General features: G+C 42.1%; 1 protein-coding gene across 3 annotated transcripts in view; it reads right to left on the minus strand.

Annotated features, from left to right (window-relative positions):
• fmn1 (formin 1) overlaps positions 1–24,159 on the minus strand; it is a 377,136-nt gene that overhangs the window by 38,417 nt on the left and 314,560 nt on the right. The window lies entirely within an intron of this gene.

Here is a 24,159-nt window from a genome sequence, read left to right on the forward strand (position 1 = left end):
ACTTAGATGAAGAAAGGAAACTATGAATCAGACTGACTAGTTTTATATTAGCATAACTTCTAAAAGATAAGTTACATGGATCAGCACACTTAACTACTCCCCTCCAGATTGTAATGTGTCTAAAGCAATAATCACCCCAATTGCACAGAATCTGTGTAAAATGGATAGTTTGAGCATTACCGATGGTCCGTTTCCAGCATTTAAGACGCAATTTATATGTATAACTGTGGTTAAAAAGCAAGCATTGCAAAAGGCAACAGTAAAGGCTATATATGAAAGCTGTTAGAAACCCTTGTTAAACCCATATAAAGTTCATGTGCCATACTTCAAAGAAGTTGGTGCAAATGATAATTTTGAAACCAGTTGTGATTAGATTTCTTTCCCTCAAATTAGTTACTGGCTGTACTTGCAGGTTTAAAATAAATAGTGAGATTTTAGCTAAAGGCTACTAAAATATTAGACAACTAAATTCCAATGCTAAGGACCCAATCGGGTACTTTTGCATATAGATAGCCTACGTTAGCAAATGACTTCACCAGTGGCAAAACATATATCATACACATATCAACATGACAGTATTGAAATCTAGATTGTCTTTTCACTGTGTGGAGTCCATCATTATCTTTTGGACATGTCAAGACAAAAGCTGAAGGATGGAATGGGACAATGGTCCATGATTTCCCAAACAACTCCTAGACATTTTTCCACACTGGATCCAACACACAAATGTGTTCTAAATTGCCAGAAAGTGCACTTATAAAATAAACATTTGGTTATACCTTTATGATCCAGGTTAAGGAAAGGCTGGCAATTTTTTAAAAAAAAACTTAGATTAATGGTAACATAAACAAACATTAATTGCTTGACGCTGCTCCCAACTTCTATAGCTTTTAATGTCTAATGTAATCTTAGATGCATATTTTGTACTACAATTGGGAACTTTCCACTTCTGAATTATAGTATGTACCCTGTATTACTAATTGATAACTAATCCAAATGGTGATTTAAAGCATAAATAGCCTTTTCTACACTTTCACATCAACCAATAAGAAGCATCTGAAATTTACTGTAACTGCAGATAAATAATTCTGAAGTATTTACTGCATTAGTTTTGAGTGAAGTCGCACCAATCATTTAAGGTATGAAATATGGCTTATATTTCAGAGTGACTTCTGTGTAGATCTAACGCAACCAGGCACTTAAAAACAGGATGTGATTTATAGATAGGTACCATATGTGTCTTGTGTTTACAAGCACAACCAATGAACCATTTCTTGAAGAAGAAACACAATATTATCCTCCATAAAATTCAGTTTTAACTTGATGAGGTGCTTCTCTCTCTCTCTCTCTATATATATAATATATATATGTATACACATATATGCATGTAAAATACATTTTTATGCAATAATAATTAAAGATATACTTACTAGTGGCTTACTTAGTTACTCATAAATAAAAGAATAATTTAGTTTATATTGCAAATTTGAGTTTACTTGCATCAGTTTACAGGTCTTTGGTGTTACTGTTGAAACCCATTCAGAACATTCACATGCATCCCCTGCTGATGACTATTTTCTCTCTCTCTTTTCATTACTTACCACTTTATTGATTGTGTATTATAAATTTGATTTGCATGTTGGGCGCTTTTGACATTTTTCTATTTATATAATGGATTCAAATAAAAATAAATGTAAATAAAACTACTTTAGTGTTAATGTGAAGTGTTTTCAGATCATTTTGTAACAGTATCAAGTCCAGCCTGACCCAACAGTGCATTGAAATCATCCAAGTTCACACCATCTAAATTCAGCACAGTGCCAAGTTTTATAAGTTCCAGTAGTCTATTGAACTCTCTGGAAAATTTCCAAACTTATGTTTTAATGTTCTTAATATTAGAAGAAAGCAACCTGAATTTTCATACATTAGAAACTAGCCACCCATAAAGCAGAACTCTGCATGTATTCAAGTATGTACACGTAGCTTCTTTGCAACTGACTTTAGTGTGACCAGCGGGTATTCCCAGTTGGCAGTATAACTTAGGTCTATCGACTGCACATTACACCTTGAACACACAAGAACACAACCCAAGAACACAAGAATTAGGGGCAGGAGTAGGCCATTTGGCCCTTCGAGCCTGCTCCGTCATTCAACAAGATCGTGGCTGATCTGATTGTGGCCTCCACTCCACTTTCCTGCCTGCCCCCATAACCTTTGACTCCCTTGATGACCAAAAATCTAACTCAACCTTGAACATACTCAATGATCCAACCTACACTGCTCTCTGTGGAAGAGAATTCTGTAGACTAAGGTCCCTCAGAGAGAAAAAAATTCTCTTTACCTCATCCTTAAAGGGAGGCCCTTAATTTTTAAACTGCGTTCCTGTTTCTCAACTCCTCCACAAGGGGAAACACCTTCTTAGCAACCACCCTGTCAAGTCCCCTCAAGATCTTATATGTTTCTATAAGATCACAGATAGAATGACTCCAGTAGAAGCAACATTGGTTAATAAAAAGTAGTAGTGATGTGCTAGGTGTAATTTGAGCTGATGTGACATGTCAGAGAAGGTATAGCCAGCTCTCCAAAGAGTAGAAAAGAATCACCGGCCGGAATCTTCCAGCCCACCCCCGCCCATTGCCCCACCCCCGTTGTGGTGGGGCTGGTGAGCCATTGAAATCTCCATTCACACCGAGGATGCCGGAATTTCCCAGCGTGAGGGGCTAGAAAATTCCGGCCAAAATTTCTGTCACATCCGGGAACGAAGGAGTGATTAAAGTAGTTAGCTTTGGCATCTTCTCATTGGTGGCAACTCAGTTGTTCAATGTTTGATGCGGGTCTTTCTTCAGTACAAATAAAAGATAACTGTTTGAGAGTAACAGCGAGCGCATCCTGTTCATCAAACTCACAGGACAAATATTCAGATTGTATTCACGTCATTGCATAGGCTGAGCGACACAGCCATGGGATACATTCATAATATTCATTGGAAAAGTGACAAATTATGGAATCAAAGCATGTAATGCCATAGATATAACTTACCTACGTGGTCTGGCTGGCTTGGCGTTTTTGTACCATTTATTGCATCCTGCCCTATTTCCTAAATTATTCCTATCGTGCGTGTTATCTGCTGTTAATGAACAGCAACAACTTCAAGGTCGTATGTTACAGCCAGCAGATAGCCAAAGGATGAAGTAAAACGCAAGGAGAATTTTGTCAGCTTCAGCCCTACCCGTTGTTTTATGCCCATTAAAGAAAGAGTGAAGCACTCAACAAAATTTCAGGGAAAAAGCCTGCTGCTGATTGTTAAGGCCAATTAAGGCCATTTTAATGACCTGCCAGTTGTAAGTTGTGCTGTTTTCAGCTGGTTGGCATGAATATGATCAGGGCATGCTGAGCTCACCTGCTGAGCTGCAGTTATTTTAATGACAGGCTGCCGAGATGCTCAAGTAGCATCGGCACTGATAATGTGAATACCGAGGGACAGAGGTGCAGAAACATATAAAAAGATGGAAGAAACATGATGAGAGCATATTGTACAAACAACAGATGTGCAATTCTGGCATTTATTTAACTTCAGTTAAATTGGTATCTTTTGCTGCTGAAAAGGCAAATTTCCTGCAAATAAATGTAATTAAATTAAATGCCCTGCCTGAATGATTTACTTTGATCAGGTCCGAAAAGTGATGAGGATAAAAACCCTTTTAACCATTAGATAAAGATTTGGAGAAAAATTATTAATAATAAATCCAAAAAAGCCATTGGTTTGTAAAGTTGGTCTGTAAGGCTCGAGATATAAAACAAATAATTTACTCTTGGTATAAATCTCTAAGCATTATGCCCCTGGCCAACCCAAGCCCGAGGAAACTCTATAAAGACTTCAGCATGAAAACCACAAAACACACTCAATCAATTGTACTTGCCTCCACCATAACTGCAGCGTGTGTGATGGGGAATGACAGCCAGGGCAGGAGAACACAATGTGCACCACAGGCAGCTTTATAAGACCGAGAGTGACTGCAAACCATCATGTTAACACATCTCCAGCAAACAATTTCTTTTGCACAGGGATCACAGGCAATGGTGCAATGCTATAAAGTTAATCAGTGCTTTACACATTCAAAATGTTGACATCCCAACTGTATGGCAAGATGTGTTCATGAAACACAGCTAGGAACCAGTTCAAAGGGCACTTATTTATTGAGGAATAAAATGCATTTATCCTCATCATCTTTTACTCTCTCATATAAAATGAGCTACCTGAACAATTCCAGTGTAGTACAAGTTATAGCGCAAAAAGGGAAAAGTTTTTGTGGCTGGTAGCAAAGGAGTAGTTAGTGTTGTTTATCATGCTTATGGCTGCCCACAGGTATAAGTGGTAATCTACCAAACCTAGAGATGATTAACAGCGCTGTGCAGTGAATCTGAACCATGTGAGAACAGGGCCAGTAATAATGTGGGCTCTTCAGCCAATCAGAATGAAAACGCACTGGCGAGGATATCGAGAGGTGGGGTTGCATAAGCGGGGGGAAGCAGAGTTCCTGAGGGAAAACGTGAGAGTCCAGGGGCTGGATTTTACATGCCCCCACTGGGTGTGTTTTCAGCAGTGGGGGGGGGGGAGGCACATAAAATAGGGCAGGTGCCCAGCCCACCAGCTTCCCACCCACCCCAAAGCTCACCCCCATAATATGGTGGGTGGGAGGTACTAAAATTGGCAGCCTGTCTGCCACATGTAAATAAATGATTAATGGTAAATTGAGCTTGTTAATACGCTATCCATGCCATAATACACTTAACATGGGCAGGTGGGTGGGAATGGGCAGCCCATTTTTAAAAAAAGTTTTTAAAGGGCGGGAATAGAGGGAAGGGTAATGTCTTACAGGGGTGTCCATGCAGCGAGTCAGCTTCCAACCAACTATCCATCTGGTAAACTGCCACCATCACAACCAGAAGATGCAACCACATGTCTCCCCATGTAGGGTTTTAACTCCACAGCTCAAGTCTTTTCTCCTTGTTTTTTAAAAAAAATTCATTCCTGGGATGTAGGCATCACTGGCTGGCCCAGCATTTATTGCCCATCCCTAATTGCCCTGGAGAAGGTGGTGGTGAACTGCCTTCTTGAACCGCTGCAGTCCATGTGGTGTAGGTACACCCACAGTGCTGTTAGGGAGGGAGTTCCAGGATTTTGACCCAGCCACAGTGAAGGAACGGTTATATTTTCCAAATCAGGATGGTGAGTGAGAAGGTGTTCCCATCTATTTGCTGCCCTTGTCCTTCTAGATGGTAGTAGTCGTGAGTTTAGAAGGTGCTGTCTAAGGAGCCTTGGTGACTTCCTGCAGTGCATCTGGCTGATGGTACACACTGCTGCTACTGTGCATCAGTGGTGGAGGGGGTGAATGCTTGTGGATGTGGTGCTAATCAAGTGGGCTGCTTTGTCCTGGACGGTGTCTAGCTTCTTGAGTGTTGTTGGAGCTGCACTCATCCAGGAAAGTGGAGAGTATTTCATCACATTCCTGACTTGTGGTTTGTAGATGATGAACAAGCTTTGGGGAGTCAGGAGGTGAATTACTTGCCACAGGATTCTAGCCTCTGGCATGCTCTTGTAGCCACAGTATTTACATGCCTAGTCCAGCTCAGTTTGGTAACCCACAGGATATTGATAGTGGGGGATTCAGTGATGGTAATGCCATTGAATGACAAAGGATGATGATTAGATTCACTCTAGTTGGAGATGGCCATTGCCTAACACTTGTGTGGCACGAATGTTACTTGCCACTTGTCAGCCCAAGCCTGGATATTGTCCAGGTCTTGCTGCATTTGGACATGGACCGCTTCAGCATTTGAGGAGTCGCGAAGGTGCTGAACATTGTGCAATCATCAGCGAACATCCCCATTCCTGACCTTATGATGGAAGGAAGGTCAGTGACGAAGCAGTTGAAGATGTTTGGGCCCAGGACACTACCCTGAGGAACTCCTGCAGTGATGTCCTGGAACCGAAATGATTGACGTCCAACAACTACAACCACCTTCCTTTGTGCCAGGCATGACACCAAGCTGGGGAGAGATTTTCCCTCTGATTCCCATTGATTCCAGTTTTGCTAGGGCTCCCTGATGTCATGCTGCGTCAAATGCTGCCCTGATATCACCCCACCTCTGGACTTCAGCCCTTATGTCCATGTTTGAACCAAGGCTGTATTGAGGTCAGGAGCTGAGTGGCCCTGATTGAACCCAAACTACGCATCAGTGAGCAGGTTATTGCTAAGCAAGTGCCACTTGATAGCACTATTGATGGCCCCTTTCATCACTTTACATGATGGAGAGTAGACGGATGGGGTGGTAATTGGCTGGGTTGGATTTGTCCTGCTTTTTGTGTACAGGACATACCTGGGCAATTTTCTACATAGCCGGGTAGATGTCAGTGTTGTAGCTGTACTGGAACAGCTTGGCTAGGGGCGTGGCAAGTTCTGGAGCACAAGTCTTCAGTACTATTGCTGGAATATTGTCAGGGTCCATAGCCTTTGCACTATCCAGTGCCTTCAGCCATTTCTTGATGTCACGTGGAGTGAATCGAATCGGTTAAAGACTGGCATCTGTGCTGCTGGGGACCTCTGGAAGAGGCCGAGATGGATCATTATTGCCCAGATGTCAGGCTGACAAGGTTGACAGCCCTGGCTTCCAGTTAGGCTGGGAGGACTCTGAAGTAAGCCACAGGAACAGGTATGTTCAGGCTCTTTGTATGGGAGCCAAGGAAGGGGCTAATGGGGAAGAGCTTGGGAAACTCAGGAGTAGGAGAACTGGGGGAAATACCCACCTCCTCTTGGTTCTGTGAAGGCTCTTAACTTCTCTCTGAAGCTGTCCTTGCCCCTCCATTAGCAGCTGGGCTTTCCAAGATGAGGTTAAAACTGTGAAGCAGGTTTAGAGCTAAGTGGGTTAGAGCTGATTTTGAGACTGTTAAAAATCTAACATCTGAGCTGATTCCAATCAATCCATTTTTTGATGTTAACATTCAGACTACAGAAACTAAACCAGGAAGGATAAATTAGAATGTTTAATTCATTGTAAAATCATGGAAAGAAAAATAAAGAGAGGGAGGAGATGGATTTGTGATCGAGAGATACTGAAAAATACAAAAGGTAAAAAAAAACTAACAATAATTACATTTTCAAGGAATGAGACCCCAGGCTTGTAAATTTAAATTTTCAGTGCCACAGAAGTTGTTTAGTAGTGCTTAAGACTTATCATGTCACTTATAATTTGTGTACACTTGAATGCTTCATCTTAACTTTTTCTGGTGCATCTGGTGAATATTTAATAAGTAAGTAAAGTAACTTCACTTTCTTACATGTATTTCAATGCTGAGTATCTGCGAGGTAGCAACGTAGTGAAGCTGGTGGACGTGCAGGGTAAATTGAACCGCAGCTTCCCAAACTCCAGGTTTAAATGTGTGTGCCGACTCTGGAAGCTACTGTCCAATTTGCACCTTAATAAAGGCTTGCCCTGTTGGCCTTACTGATATTCTCAATGTGAAATTGGGGACAACCTAGCATTCTTTTGTAAAAAGGCACCCACCCTCTCAGTGGTACATTTTAAAAAATTTAATAGCGCATGTATTTTTTTCCTGAATAATAGCCCATGTCAAGTTCCATGTCCATAATTCTGGTTTGAGAGTATATACAAAATGATCACAAAATAAATAAATTGGAAGAAGCCTTTCGTCCCATCTTAGGTTATTCATCCAGAAAGACATTACAGTTCACCGACAATTACAGTCCAACAATTTGTTGGTTCTTAAATAATTCCCTGATTTCTGCTTCTATTACTCAAGATTTATATTAATGCATGCGTCGGCCACTATTTGTATGTGTTACTTCCTGAATTAGACCTCCATTTGCCTTTTATCTGCTTGAAACTCTGAATCTTTTCTCTACTTTAACATTTTTTGTTTATAGTAAGTTTTTGGATCTCCCATTTTGATACCGTCATCGTCTTCCGAGATAAAACAAGCCAAAATTTGTCCTTCTTCCTAACTCAGATCTCTGATGAGCAGGAATCAGCCCTGCTGTACAGGACACCAGGGTATGATTTGTTTTTAGTAGTTTACTGTTTGAGCATGAATCCCTCTGGCTTGTAATCCACTGGTTTGGCTACATCGGTCACTATTTGTTGAGTGCCTTAGCACAATGTTAAGCATCAAGTCTACTTGGACCCTGCAAATGCCTTTAACTTCATCTTTAGTTGTTCTGACCATCTTTTCTTTCTTAGAATCAAGGAAACCTCCCTTTCTGGCATGACCTAATGTTTAATGGACGCATGTAGTGTATTTCAAAAACACAGATACGCAGAACTGCCTGCGATTACTTATGCTTCAAACATCTAATTGTAGCTTAAATCCTATCTGTTTGAACAATTCTTGGTGTATCTACATTTTTTTTGCATTTGAACGATTAATGACAAACGTGTTAACATGGTCTGTTAAGATTGCCAACCCACCTGGAGTGGCTGGGAGCCTACTGGAATCGGCACCAATCTCCTGGTGGCTAAAGGAAGCATTGCTGGAGATCGGAACGCGCCTGCTTCTGTGCTTGTCAGTATCCATCCTGCGCACGTGTGCGATGTTGTCGTCGTGTGTCACAACATCAGCAGCGAAAGGGGGCTGGGGGGGGGGGGGGGAAGCCCTCTTCTGAGTTTGTTTGGTCTGCGCGTCTTTAGCGCAGGTAGCTGAGACTGCAGGTGCATGTGTGCGGGCCCTGTGCCCTCAGTGCTTTTCTTGCGGTGTCAACAATTTTTGGATGAGGCCAGGTGAAGAATCAACGTCTGCCTGTTTGCATCCCCTCCCACAAAATGCATTCCCCAAACGTTCAATGTTCTCTTTGAAATTTTGTTGTTATGTGCACCCAATTTTTTGCAATGCATGGTACCTTTTAGTATTTTCGCTCAGATGCCCATGCTCAATGTTTAACATGGAACAAGGCTTGTCTACTATGCAGCCGCATACAGGATCAGTTTGAATGGGAACATGCTGCTAAGCAGCCATGTTTGTCAAGCCAGCTCAGTGTGAAAACTGACCATCTGAAAGTGGCAGGTTGCGGTGGAGTACCCATTTGGCGGGTATAGCTTGAACTTTAAGATTATTGTCTCCTCATTGATTTCCCCAAACAGAGGAACTAGTTTCTGTACAGGACAGGGTTAACATCAGAGGCACACATGATGCTGATCTAATAATGATGTCAGATCACACGAATAAGAATTAAGAGAGATCTGGAAGGAGGAGAAGCTCCAATCTCGTGTAGAGTTCCAAATGTGTAAATGCTTGCTGTTAAGTAAAGAGTAATGTTTTTTAAGAGACTACCAACTCGAGCAGCATATGTTGGGAGAATGGACAATCCCCCAAGCCCCCATCTAGACCCCAACCACACAACAAAACAGTTGCACCCCTCATGCCACACCGTCGGCTTCCCGTGATGTCACTTCCGGGAGCTATCCGTGATGTCAGAGTTGGCAAACCCTATCAGTTCTTCTCATTTCAGTGTCTCTGTTGCCTACACCTTCTTACCCACACCTTAACCACTATATTAATTCCAAAATAAAATATCATAATGACCTGAATTCTCTTATTTGTGTTTAATTATAGTTACTAATATATTATATTTGATTAATAGATATTAATTTATTTTTGATTAATGGATGTATTCAGTTAATAAATGGTGAATTCTGAGGAAGATTACAGAAAATTACAGGGACACAATGATAGGCTAGGAGAGTGCGCAGATGGGTGACTGATGCAGTTCAATGTAGAGAATTGGGAAATAGTAACCTTCAGGGGAAAAAGAACTGAACACCTTAAATGGTAAGATCCTTAGCAGAGTTCTTTAAAGGTTGAAGTGCAGGTAGGAAAGGCCATAAAAAGGCAAATGGAATTATGGGTTTTATATATGGGGAACTGAATACAAAGGGAAAGAAATAATGTTGAATTTGTAGAGGTCATTGGTTAGGGCCACATCTGTGGAAAATTATCTGCAGCGCTGGGCTCTCCAGTTAGTAAAACACTGTAGAGCTATGGAAAGCATACAGTGAAGTTTTATTAAAATTATAGCAGAATGAGAAATGCTAATTACAAAATAATAAATAAGATTAAAAATTGTGGCTTCACTGAAACAGAAAGTTAAGATCTTTCTTTCAAATTATAAAGAGGGAAACATGAAAGATTGTTTCCATTAGCTGGTGAATCAGAAACAACGATGCACAAACTCATGATTAATGCATGAGGAATGAAGGAGAAAGCTGGAAGATGCTTTTTCCACACTGAGAGCCATTAGAAATCAGAATATTCAACTAAAACTAGCAATTGCACTAGTGACTATAGTATGATTTTAAATGAAATTGTATATTTGAAAAGGAAGAATATAAAAGGAAGAATATAAAAGGATACAGGATAAGGGAAAATAAATGGGATTAGAGTTGATAGCTTTGGTTGATGAGTTAACATGAGCACAGACATAGGCGTGTTGAGCTGAATGTCCTTTTGTGCTCTGGCTTTTATAATTCTGTGTTTTCAATATGTAGCCATACCTAAATATTTAAACTAGAGCGTAATACAGTTAATATTTTAAAACTGGGGAAATCTTTGTTCTCAAATTAAATTGTATATTTGAAAAGGAAGAATATAAAAGGATACAGAATAAGGGCAAATAAATGGGATTAGAGTAGGTAGCTTTGGTTGGTGAGTTAACATGAGCACAGATATAGGCGTTTGTTCTCTGAGTGAAGAATTTGATAAACTTTAGGCTGGGCCTTTTCACTTAACACTTAAAGGTTTCCAGGAACTTATCCACACACATGATTTGTATGGTTTGGAATATGCTAAAAAACCTACAGTCTTTTTGAACCAAAATATTAAAGGACAACATTTTATGCCAGGAAATATCTCTCCTGAAAATTTTTTATAAGCACTATTTACTGGGATTGACATGAAAGACTAAAATATATGTTGCATTCTGTGACATGCAGTAATGGCTGGACAACAAACTGGCACACAGGATATGTCATGAAAATATAATAATTCTCATAACATTACTGTGATTTAATGAAAAGTGGGTTAATAATGGGATTTAATTGAATTAGAGACAGCTGGTCTGGAGGCTTAGAGTCATCAAAAAGGAAGCTAGGTTTGAAATGCTAAATACGTAAACATGGCTGAAGTTTTAGAATGTGAGGTGTAAGGAAGATTTGCATTTTTAGACAAACCAGCGTAGTTTGAATTTCAAAGAGATGGTAAGATGTTACACTTAGCCAGAAGAAGCTAAGCCAAACAGTGTGTTTATTTTTCCCAAGGGTTACTGATAATATAAATTTTTCATAGTGCTAATTTTATGAGAAAAGTAAAATTGCAAAGACATATGGGAACAATGGAATTTGCATTAAAAAGGGAGAAACATATATAAAGGAGATGATGCTATGTGTAAGGGGGAAGGAATTCTAAGGTCTAACACAAGTGTGAAAAGCCTCCAGTCTCTGTGCATCAAGTTGCTGTCTACAGGAACCTAAGCTGAGAAAACTCACTTTGAATTCGGCTGTTCAGGGTATTTTTGACTTTGCCTGGGTCTGTTTAAATCTACTTGTTTTTACTGTTACCTTAACAGGGATGTTACTGGAAGCCAGGTTAATTAGGGCTTTTAGGAGTTATTATAGTAGTAATTTGTAGACCTATGTGTGTGCTTGAAATCTTTTGTTTTGCTAATAAATGTTTAATTTAGTTTTGTAAAAAGTCTCTAAGGGCAGAATTTTGCCCTAGGTGGAGATGCTTGGCAGGGGTGTGTGGGGGAGGTGGGGAAGCCGACCACCTACCCCGATTTTACGCGGGCAGGCCAATTAAGGCCCGCCCAGCATGGAAGGCGAGTGGCAGCGCTCAGCACTGCCTGTCTGGGCGGGGGGAGGAGGGCGAGAGGGTCTAGCACAGAGAGGGAGAATGAAACGCTGTTTAAAAAAAAATGAAGAAAATAAAAATATCATAAGACAAGTCCCCTCATGTGGCTCTGTCACATGAGCAGGGACATATTTTGAATTCAAGTGTGAAATTTTTATCTTATTTTTATTTGCTTCAGGAAACTTCATCCCGCCCGTGGATGAGGGTTCCTAAAAAGTGCAAAAGGCTGCTTGGCGTTTTCGCCTTCCCCTTTAGTCGTTAGGTTGGGCCGATAGGGTAAATTTGAAATTAATTACCTTTTTAATGGCCTTAATAGGCCTTGTAAATGTCGGTGGGCGCGCTGCTGACTCCAGTGTGCACCCGCCGAGCGAAATATCGTGGGACTACACGATAATGTCGAGACACTCGCCCGACGACATCGCGCATCATTTTATGCTCGGCCGGGTTAGGTGCGCACCCGCCGGCCGGCCGAGCTCAATATTCTGCCCGAAGCCTTGGTGGACCGATTGCTACTGAATTCAAGGCATGCATCTCGAAATAAAATACAAATTGCAAAATTGTTGTGACCACATGATCAAGTCTCCTGCTCCTATTTCTCATGGATTTGATTCGCCTGACACACATCATCTGCTGCGTCATAACTGGATGTAACTCACACTTAAGTCTTTCCTGGTTGGGAGACACAACCTTGCCCACCTTTGGCTGATATTTCCTCTCAATTAAGGAATGCCTTTCAATATATTTTTCAACCAATATTTCTGTAGACAGTGCTTTGGATTAAAATGACCTCTCCTAGAATATTACATCCGTTCAAGTTCAGGGCTGCTTTGCTAAGATGATGATTTACTGTGGATGTTTTCTATTCAAGGGTGGATCCTCTTTTTCTCTTTCCTCTGCCAGATTCACAAACGCTCCTAGTTCTATTTTCCTTTTGTGTTTACTCTTCTGGATCTCAACCAGATGTCATGATTCCTCTCTCAGCTCTAAAACACTTTACCTTCAGCTCCATGTATTGCGTTCTGCTTTTTTGTCAGAGTTTCAAATCCATCCCAAGTTCCATGTTTATTATTCTAGCTTTTTCATCTCATCCCTGTTCCCTGATAACTCAGATTACTACTTTGAACAATTATGTTCTGAGTTCTGTAAGTTCTTTTTTGGCTCTTTGCCACTCTTCTCTATGTCTTGCAATTTTCCTCCCAACATGGCTTCATCCTAGTACAAGCTCTTTGGTTCATTTCCCAGCTTTGCTCACATGTTGTCCATTTGTTTGATTACTATTTTGGCTCCTTACCATCCTTTTAGAAATGATCACTTTCTCTCCTGGCTCTATCTCACTCTGCCCCAATTCTCCTGCTCCTATTTCTTGTGTTCCTGTTCTTGACTTGGGTATTTATCCATTTCTGTTTGTTTAATTTTGCAACATGTAAATAAAGGCTCCATACGATAAATTCTTATATGAGCACCAAACTGTGGTGAATTGTGGAAGGTTTCAGGATTTTATCCCCATTAGAAACTCGTTCAGTACAATCTACGAGATACACCGCAACAACTCCCCAAGGCTCCCTTGACAGTACCATCCAAACCCCTGACCTTTATCACTTCGAAGGACAAGCGTAGCAGATGCATGGAACACCACCACTTGCAAGGCCCCCTCTCAGCCATACACCGTCTTGACTTGGAACAACATTGCCGTTCCTTCACTGTCTCCAGGGACAGAATCTTTGGCTCAGCGAGCGGGGGTGGGGCCCGTTCGCAGAGGCGTAAAATGACATGGGGTGATGTCGGGCCTGCGTCCCAATGTCACTGCACGTCATTTAGGTTTTCAGTTCGGCCGGCGCGTGGCTGAGTTGGCTGCGTGCCTGCCAAACTGTCAAAGGCCTGTTAAGGCCCGATAAAAAGCAATTAAGGCAATCAGCTGAGCTGCCCGTCCAACCTTAAGGTTGTCGGGCAGGCGAAGAGCCCAGGCGGCCTTCATATTTTTCATGGAACCTCATCCATGGGCGAGATCAGGTTTCATGAAGGGTTTAAAATTTTCAGAAAAATTTTTATTAAAATTAATGCACGTGTCCCAGCGTATGTGACGGTTTCATATGAGGGGACATGTCATAAAAAAATTTTCAACGCTTTATTAAACTGTTTAAACTTAAAACTAATCTCCCTGAGGCACATGCTCTTTTGCGCACATGCGCGAAACAACGCACTCCCGACTCGAGCAACCCCCCCTCCTCGCCCGCTCAGGGAGCGCTCAGCACTTCCGGGTGTGCTTCATGCTGGGTGGGCCTTAATTGGCCTGCCCACGAAAATGGTGTCACCCAGCCAATCGGGGGTGCCCCTGCACAACCCCCCCCCCCCCAACAGGGAGAAAATTCTCCCCCAGGTTAAAATCCTGGAACTCCGTCCCTAACAGCACTGTGGGTGTACCTACACCACATGGACTTCAGTGGTTCAAGAAGGCGGCTCACCACCACTTTCTCAAGGGGCAATCATGGATGGACAATAAACGCTTGCTTAGCCATTGATGCCCATATGCCGTGAAAGAATTAAAAGAAAACACCTCTGTTCAGTACGCAAACATGACCCTCGGTTCTGGTGGCCTGTCATTTTAATTCTCTCACACTGGCATCCCTGTCCTCGGCCTGCTGCACTCTTCCAGTGAAGCTCAATGTAACCTTGAGGGACAGCACCACAGCTTTCAATTAGGCACTTTCCAACCTTCTGAACTCAACAATGAATTCAACAATTTGAGGCCACAATCTCTGGTCTATTTTGTTTCCTTGTTTTGCTTTTTTGCTTTCCAACAGCAGCATAGCTTGTCCAGTCACATCTTTTGTTCCCTTTCTTGCCTCCTCACCATTCCCTTTGGGCCTGGAAGACTAATAACTCTGTCACTCAATCTTTCCTGACTTACGTCCTACCACACACCTTCCTTTTGTCCTCATACCCTCTCTCCCCAGCCCTTGTTCAAAACCTATTACATCTCTAACTCTTCCCAGTTCTGATGAAAGGCCACAGGTCTGAAATCCACAGATGCTGCCAGGCTTACTGGGCAGGATTCTCCCCCTGTTGGGGAGGTGGCCGGAGGTGGGGGGGTGGGGGGGTGTTGGTGGAATTTGAAGAGCGAGCATGCAAGAGGTGCACTCCTGATTGGGGGCACGGCGCCATTTTATGTGGGCGCCGCCAATTAAGGCCCACCCAGCGTGATGCCCGCACAGAAGTGCTGTGCAGGTGGGGGGAATCCCAAAATTGAGAGTGCGCTCTTTCGCGCATGCAACATTATAGAGCGCACTCATCTCTCTGAGGCTAAGTGCTGCCTCAGGGAGATCGGCTCTACAATAAAAAATATTAAAAGTAGAAAAAAAAAATTCCCTGACATGTCCCCTCATGTGACACTGTCATATGAGTTGGGACATGCTCATCACTTTTTAAAAAACTTCAATTAAATTTTTAAAAACCTACATGAAACCTCATCCCGTCCGTGGATGGGGTTTGATGCTTTTTCTGAAGCTCGCCAGGGCTCCTGGCCTGCCCGCCGACCTTAAGGTTGGACGGGCAGGTCCATTAACTGCTTCAATGACTCTGTCAACGGCCTCGATTGGCCATTGACAGGTCGGCGGGCGCACAGCTGATTTTGCTGCATCCCCGCCCACTGGAAAATTTAAATGGGGCGGGATGACGTTGGGAGTTCTGTTCGATGTCACCGTGTGTCATTTTACACATTGGCGAGCAGGCCCCAGCCCCGCTCGCCGAAGGGAAAATCCTGCCCACTGAGTATTTCCCCCATTTTCTGTTTTTATTTCAGATTTCCAGCACCTGTAGTGTTTTGCTTTTAGACAATAATCATGGGTTACTTTGTCGATGTGGCTTATTTTGTTTCTATTCATTTGGTTCAGATAGAATGAGAGAAAGGAGAAAAAGGATCATCTCTGTTTTCATTAGGAAAATCTAGTTTGTGCTTCATGCGTTTCAACACCTTTTACATCTTAAATAAACTGGAATTGCTGGTCTATGTTTACCAGCAGTTGGTCAAAGTCTATACCAACATACGAATTAGGAGCAGGAGTAGGCCGCTCAGCCCCTCGAGCCTGCTCCGCCATTCAATAAGATCCTGGCTGAGCTGATTGTAACCTTAACCCCAACTACTCCCGATAACCTTTCATCCCCTTGCTTATCAAGAATCTGTCCACCTCTGCCTTAAAAATATTCAAAGACTCTGCTTCCACCGCCTTTGGAGGAAGAGAGTTCCAAAGACTCACGACCCTACGAGAGAAAGAAAATTCTCCTCATCTCTGTCTTAAATGGGCGATCCCGTATTCTTAAACAGTGACCCCTGGTTCTAGATTCTCCCACAAGAGGAAACATCCTCGCCACATCCACCCTGTCAAGACTCATCGGGATCTTTATATGTTTCATTCAAGTCGCTTCTTATGTTTACCAACATCCTTTTCACTTTAGTGGAATGACAGCAATGTGGGTAATGAAACTTTGAGGTGTGGATGTTGCAAATACCATACACCATGCAACTGTCTGATTAATTTGACATGAACAGTGAGTATAAATTCATTTTTAATGGAAAACCTTAGGAACTCAATCAGGGGAAATGTCAAATCCAACCGATTATAATAGAAGTCTCTTCAAAGGAAGGCTTTCATCATCATTCAGCAATGGTGAAGTCCATGTGTCCGTAAAAATCCAGTGTGACTAAGGGGGGAAGTAAAATATCCAGCATTTGTGCTAACTATATTTGAGACAAATACACACATGATAGGCATAATTTTCAGGGGGTGGGGGTGGTATTGCACACACCCCCTGAAGGAAAGTCACTGCCGCTCTGACAAGCAATAAAGTGCCTGTGGGCTGCACGAACGAGGTGAGAGTGGGAGTCCGTCCCTCAGCGGTAGTCCTGCCCCTTGAGAGCTGGTGGCCAACCTGACTGGCTGGCAGCTTTAGCTCTCCCAGTAGCCACACAGCTCAATAGTGGGCACTGCTGGGGCAGCAAAAGGGCTCTGGGAAGAAGATAACATAGATGCTGGAGTGAGGATAGTCGGGGGTATTGGATGGGCAGGGATTGGGGAGCCTTGGGAGGGGGTGGAGGGGTGGGGTGGGGTGGGGGGGGGGAGCGGAGGGAAGGCTTTGGGGGCCAGGCAAGGAGGAACTAAGGCAGGGGCAACATGATGGGCACAGGGCACCCACAAGTACATACCCGCCTCCCCTTCCTTCCCACCCTTTAAGCAGTTTGCTTAAAAAAACAGCTCATCCACTCCTGCCCTCCTGCCACACCAACCATTTTATGACATGGGCAGCGTAATATTTGGGTCAATTGGCTCGGTAACAAACTCAATTGCCTGTTAGTTATTTATTCAAAAGTGGCAGGTGGGCTGCCGATTTTTCGGCTCCCATCCACCTACCGGTTTGGGATTGGGTCAGAGGGCAGTGCCACCTGTCATATCAGTTCAAATAAAAGCTGGGTTAATGTCTTCTCCATTTGACTGACAGGCCTATTTCTAGGGGTTAAAAATTCAAAAGTAGCAAAATGATGCTAAACTTGTTTAGGGTCCAGGGCACATTTACTGAATAAGATGCATGGCTCTGGTCTCCGCACTACAGAAAAGACACAGAAGTAGTGGAGAAAGTGCAGAAGGATTTACAAGGGTGGCACCAGAATGGAGAGATTACACCGATTGAGAGTGATTGAACAGGTTGGGGCTTTTATCTTTAGAGAAGACAAGAGTTACAGGACACATGATAAAGGTCTTTAAAAATCATGAATAGGACGGACAGATAGGGAGAGAATATGCCGGACTTTCCTGACCAGCTTGCGATCTTGGCCTCAATTCTGGATTTGGAAGCTGCAGTGGTCATGGTGGGACATTGGTCACCATCATCTCGGAGGCGGTCAATTAAGGAGCTGTCTCTGGAAGCCCTGTCCAATTTAGGGTGGTGGACCAGGGAAGTGGGAGGCTCAAGCAGGGGGAACACAGCGAGAGGTGGGCGCTGCTGAGGCAAGCAGGTGGATGTGAGGACACCTCAACATGGAGGCGTCCTTGGTTGCCAACAGAGAAGTCAATGATTAGACCGAAACATCTTAAATAAACTGGAATTGCTGGGTACTAAGTCTATGTTTACCAACACCTCTTTCTCTTCAGCGGAATGACAGCGATGTGGGTAATGCCACTGATACCTTGAAATGTGGATGAAAATTAAGACCCTGAAGTCGGAAGGGCCATTGGTGTGGAAGGGAAATTCCTGTCCTGAAGCAGTGACAGACGTGGTTGCAACCTTTGATTCCCATGGCCCATCGTCGGGGCCTGGGGCCTAGCGGCCACCTGGTCTGCCACTGGGAGGCTGCCTCCAATGTGCTGGTGGCCTCTGCATTCGCCAGGCATCCAATTTGCCAGTGGGAAGATACTGCTGCCATCGCAAAATGGCCTCTGAGTGGGGCCTTAGTTGCATTCGTTGGCTGCCCCTGGTTACATGCTGCCCTGGGAGTAGCCCCAGAAGTGGGAATGCGATGGGAAGCCATCCCTATATGGCCCTCCCTAGTTTCTGGGCCCTACCCCTTGCCAACTGCCTCTAACCATGTTTCCCTGAAGCCGGGAAAACTTAGTCCAATGTTTCTGCGTGTGGAAGAGTCCAAAGCCACGGGACAGAAGTACAAGGTAGATATTGATAAATCCAATAGGAGAATAAGGAGATTTTTTAACTCAAAGAAAGTGATTAGGATGTAGAACTTGCTACAACAGCAAGTGATTGAGGCAAATAGCTTTGATGCTGTCAAAAGGAAACCACATAGTTGAATCTTCTGTTGATTCACATCAGCTGGCTTCCTTCAGTAGAATCAGCGCTCCCCCACCTACATCGATTATCTCTTAGTGGATGTGCTGAAGGTCACAAGGGAATGAAATGTACTCTGGATGGAGGACATCAGTAAGGGTGCCCCAGTACTAACCAAGCTGGCCAAACCCCAAAGGAGATTGCTGGGTTTGTGACAGGTGGTAGGGAACCAACACAACAAAATAAGTTACTTGACTTTGGTCTCACAAATTTACCTGCGATAGAAGCTCTATTCATGACAGTATTGCTAGGAGTGACCATCATACAGCACAAGTCATATCTTCATATTGAGGGTACGCTTCATTGTGTCATGGTGCACTATCACTGTACTGTGTTCAGGGCATGGAGTCACACCTGGCACAAAGGATGTTGGTTGTGGGTTTTGGAGGCCATTCATCCCATCTCCAAAATATCACTGCAGTCATTCCTCAAGGAGCATCCTAGGTCCAACTTATCTTTGGCTGATTCATCAATGACCATCCCTTCTATCATAAGATCAGAAATGGGATGTCTACCAAAGATTTCAGTGTTCAGCTCCATTTTTAATTTCTCATGTAATTTAGAATTCCACTCCTGTATGCAGCAAAACGTGTACAACATCCAGGCTGGATACGATAAATGGCAATGAACATTTGAAAACACAAAAGTGCCAGGCATTGTCCATCTCGAAGAGACGGCCTAACCAATACTCTTTGACCTTCAGTGGCATTACCATTGCTGAGTTCCCTATCATCATCATTTTTGGGCTCACTGTTGACTAGATAAATACTGTGGCTACTAGAGTGGGTCAGATGTTGAGTAGCTGGTGATATACTGACTTGCCCAAGCCTATCTAGCACCAATAAGGCACAAATCAGGAATTATGATGGAAAACTCTCCATTTTCCCCTGAGGGGTGCAGCTGTAGCATTTCTCAAGAAGCTTGACTCTATCCAGGGAGAAACCTTCCATTTGACTGACAGACTATCCATTGCTTATGTGTCCTTCCTTTCCACAACTAGTGTACCATGGTAACAGTGTCTGCTACCTCATGATGCATTGCAGCAGTTTGCCAAAGCTTTTCAACAGCACCTCCCAAACATTCAATCTCTACCGCCTAGAAGGGAGCCTCCAAGTTCCCTTCCAAACCACACACTGGGGCTTATAGTGTAGTTCCTTCATTGTTTCTGGGTCAAAATCATGGAATTCCTTCCCTAATAGTATTATGGGAGCATCTTCACCACCGGGACTGCAGTGGTTCAAGAAGGAGGTCTACCACCAGTGTAGGCAACAAATATTGGCCTTGCCAGCAGTGTCCCCATCTGAGAATGAAATAAACAAAAAGGGGAGAAGTCCGCCATTGCTCATTCAAAGAATATAAGAAAGCATAGAACAATAAAGGTCAATTGTCCATCAAGTCCTTTGCAGTTTCCTAATAGGACGCAGGAACGGGTCAGAAGCATGATTCTGTGATTCTAAAGCCCTAGCAATGGAGCTGCACTTGAAGGGAGAAGACTAATCACAGGATTAGAAAATTAAAGCCCTCATACAAGACCCAGGGAGGGAAGGTGGGTTCATCCCTCAAGAGAACAGATAACATTAGCGTGAATCTCAGTACTAGGCAAGGTGATTCTATAATATCCTGCACCCTTTAGAGAAGGTCCATCTTGGATTTGAGATAGAACTACAACAGCAATCCCTGATTCTCTGATCTATGCTGAGTACAGTTCTCTACTCGGAGGGGATGATCACTACCTCAGAAACGCAAATAATATTTCAATGAACCATGCTAAATGAGAAAGGTGTTTCTGAAATTTTGCGTTCCCAATAGAGAAACTATGCTCACAGAAATCGAATTGGACATAAGTTTGGAATTCTCCGACCTACAGTATCTTTCATCTTGCCGATGAGTGTGCAGGATTGAGGAATTATCACTGGTGCATCCTTCTGGCTAATCACTTTGAATATTCCTTAAACACAATGCACATTATTACCAAAATACATTTCAATAATCTGTAGTAAACCGAAAACAAGTACTTTGGAGTATTTTCATGTACAATAAAAAAAAAACAAATAAGGCCTTAAAATGGATAGTAAAATTAAACAAAGTGACAAATTGTTTGGTTGCAGTAGGAACTTGAAGTTTTCATCTGTGCATGTACTACGGATCAGTTTAGCATTGCTTCCTTTTTAAATTAACATATTCCCACTGTGTAAAAATCCTTCATAAGTGCAGGAAAATACAGACATGAATCAATTCACCTTTCACATTTCAAATACTTTCCCAGAGAGAAAGTAATCAGGGTCCTTGGCAGCCTGCTTTTCATTCAGACTCTATAAAATCAAGTGAAAGGTCTGCCACTAGACGCCTACTTTCTCATGTCTGAAATGACTGGTTGCCTTTCATCGCAGTCTCCTTAAGACAACCCTTATTACATGGCATTTGTTTCATCCATTACTGCTGCTTGTTTCACTTGTAGTTTAATTGTGTGATTTAGCTCAGCTTGAGTCAACAGCAACTAAAATTATTTTCGGTATAATATCCCAGGGAGTTCGGAATTGTTTGGACCTGAATGCCATCTTTGTTAGTGCAACTCTTTTGGTCTTTTTATTTCCAATAACTCTGTGACCTTACAGATGGAATTGAAAGAGCACATGTCTTTACTGGAACACATAGGTTTGCTAAGAATCTGCAGATTAGTCTTCAGATGGTTGAAACATCCTAAGTAATCTCCAATGGAATGTAATTAATGCAAAATCATTCTAAATGGTGAATGAAAATAAATTAAAATTGCACTTCTTCACCTTGGAGGAAATCTTGCTGTCACTATGATGTTTCAGAATCTAATTGATACAAAGAGTTATGATTAATCTTGACAGCCAGATCTTTATAATATATCTTGTTCATTTGAATGATGATTTCTGAGATATTGTCAGACAACTGTCCGGCAAGAGATACTCAATCGAGAAGTGTCAAATGAACTGAATTTCTATAGACAGTTAAAATGAAAGGGTATTGAGGCAATGATTGTTTAATGAAGATATCTACTTTCAGGATCAATAACACTACTCAGTCAGATCTTCTGATCTTAATACTTACCATTTCAAGTGGACCGCCCCTTTAAACTATAATATTTTCATCATACAGTACTTCTCACCCCATCTCTCCCAATTTATTTATCACACAAAGTTATTTTTAAATACCACCTGATTAATGAGGGAGAATTCGACGATAATTCTCTTGAATTTCCACTGTAACTTGGGCAGGAGATCCCTGGAAATACAGGACTGCCCATAACCAGTGTTTATGCCGTTTCTCCAGGGTTTCTGCAGCCCTTACACCAAAATTAAGGGGGGGTCAAGTAGAAATTCACCTCCTTGCTTGTTTTGCATTTGGGTCTGAAAATCCAGAAAGTGTCACAGCTGAGGTCAGCAGTGAGTCCATTAGTGATTGGTTGCTGTACAGTTAGCAGACACATATGCTGGAATATGGCCAATTAAAGCTTAATATGCCAGCAACAATCAGGAGAGTGAAACCCTGACTGATTTTCCACTCCTAAATGTAGGATGCTCAGGCAAGTTGCAGCATCTTAGTTGAGACTGGCTATGAAAGACAGATCAGGGATCAAACCTTGCTGCCTTCTTGGTCCATGCTATTCAATGTTACACTGTGTATTTGTCTACTGGAATGTCAGGGCAATGCTTAACACAATTCGATAATCCTTTGCTAAATTTGAGCTCATGAGTAAATATTGTGATAGTTCGTCTATGAGTGCATATAAGAGGCAATTCTGACTTCCCATGCTTCCAACAGGAGCTGCAATCATATGCAACATGGGTTGATGAATCAACGCTATGGATACTGTCATGTTTTGGGTTGCTTCTAAAGTGACAGTGCCTGAATGTCTGTCTGATAGCCTGTCTGTCTCTCTCTGGGAATGTGTCCATCTCAGTGTGAACATAATGGGGCTGATTTTTTTGGGGGGTAAAGACATAAAGACAGAGATCCAGGTCGCCTGATCCCCAAAAAAGGGTTGGGGATCAGGCGACCTGGATCTCTGTCTTTACACCTTTAGTGATCTGTAGTAATTAAATACATTATACGTGGGGGAAAACTGAGCCGCGGTCAAATTATTGACTCTATATCCCTAAGCCCAATGCCATCCAATACTGGATCAAAATGTTGCTAGTCCCAGTTTGCGGAGAGTACAAAATCCAATATTAGAAACTTAAAGATGAGCTAATTTTTCTTTAATTGTGGGGGATCTTCACATTCTACGATAGGGTAAGATGGGTGATAGTGAGTCAGCAGCTGGTTTTCCATCCTTATCACCAGTTTTCCACTATCACACAGACAAGATCAACCTTTTTAACTATATTAGAGGATAAATGTGCTAATGAATATATATGTCTGAGTAACTCTGTTCCTATTATATTTTATAACATTCATTTGCAACAATGGAACTAGACTGCAGAGAGCAGTTGCTTGAGTAGAGAATGCAGAATGACACCATTTAGTTTAATCTGATTCTGATCCACTTCCAGTAAACTGGGTGGTAAATCAATGGTTTCACACTTAGGAAAACAGTGTCGCTAAGGGTCATGACTTTACAAGACATTCTAGATGTGGATGTTTTTTCTGCTGTCCCATTTTACAACATTTCAAGGAACTCCCATTTTTTAGTTATATTTCCTAATGGATTCCTTCTGTTTTTTTGATAAATTCCACCTTTAACCCTGAAGTAACAGTTGAACATAAGATTCTTATTATCCTTACAGAACAGAATTGAGAAGAAAACTTTGTTTCCCATTTCATCCAGTGCAGTTTGCATGATCACATACTACAAGGTAGCTATGCCATAACCTCTATAAATAAGCCCTGGCGGTGAAGTAATTTTGAACCTACTGAGTTAACAGTATTGTGTTGTGTTATACTATCTCCACTATTTTTTTCTTTTTTTACTTTTCCCAAGAGTGCCTATGAAATTAGACATTAAACATTTTAAATCCATCTGTTTTTTCTTGAATATGCACTAATTGAGATATATAAGTCAATAAAAGAATTTAAAGAAAATACGATTTGTTTTTACTTGCCTACACCGAGCTAATAAAATAACATTTCAGGGTGTTGTATTGAGTTGCCCAGAGTATTAATGCAGTGAAAATTTCCTCCATATCTTTTTCTCTTGAACACCCTGATAACTTTATAAACAGTGTTTTAGTTAGCCACTACATAAGTATAAGTGTAGATGAATGTCTAAACACACAAAGCTAAATCAATTAGAATTTACCAAATACTTTACCATTAGAAGAAGCTTGAAGCTTTACAAAATACTCATCTACTTTCCTACATAGTTACCTAAAGAGTAAATTATGCAAAGGCCCCAACTTTATTATTTTGAATATTCTCTATTCATTTTGATAGAAAAT

The sequence above is a fragment of the Carcharodon carcharias genome, chromosome 20, assembly GCF_017639515.1.
Source record: "Carcharodon carcharias isolate sCarCar2 chromosome 20, sCarCar2.pri, whole genome shotgun sequence".
Lineage (NCBI taxonomy): Eukaryota > Metazoa > Chordata > Chondrichthyes > Lamniformes > Lamnidae > Carcharodon > Carcharodon carcharias.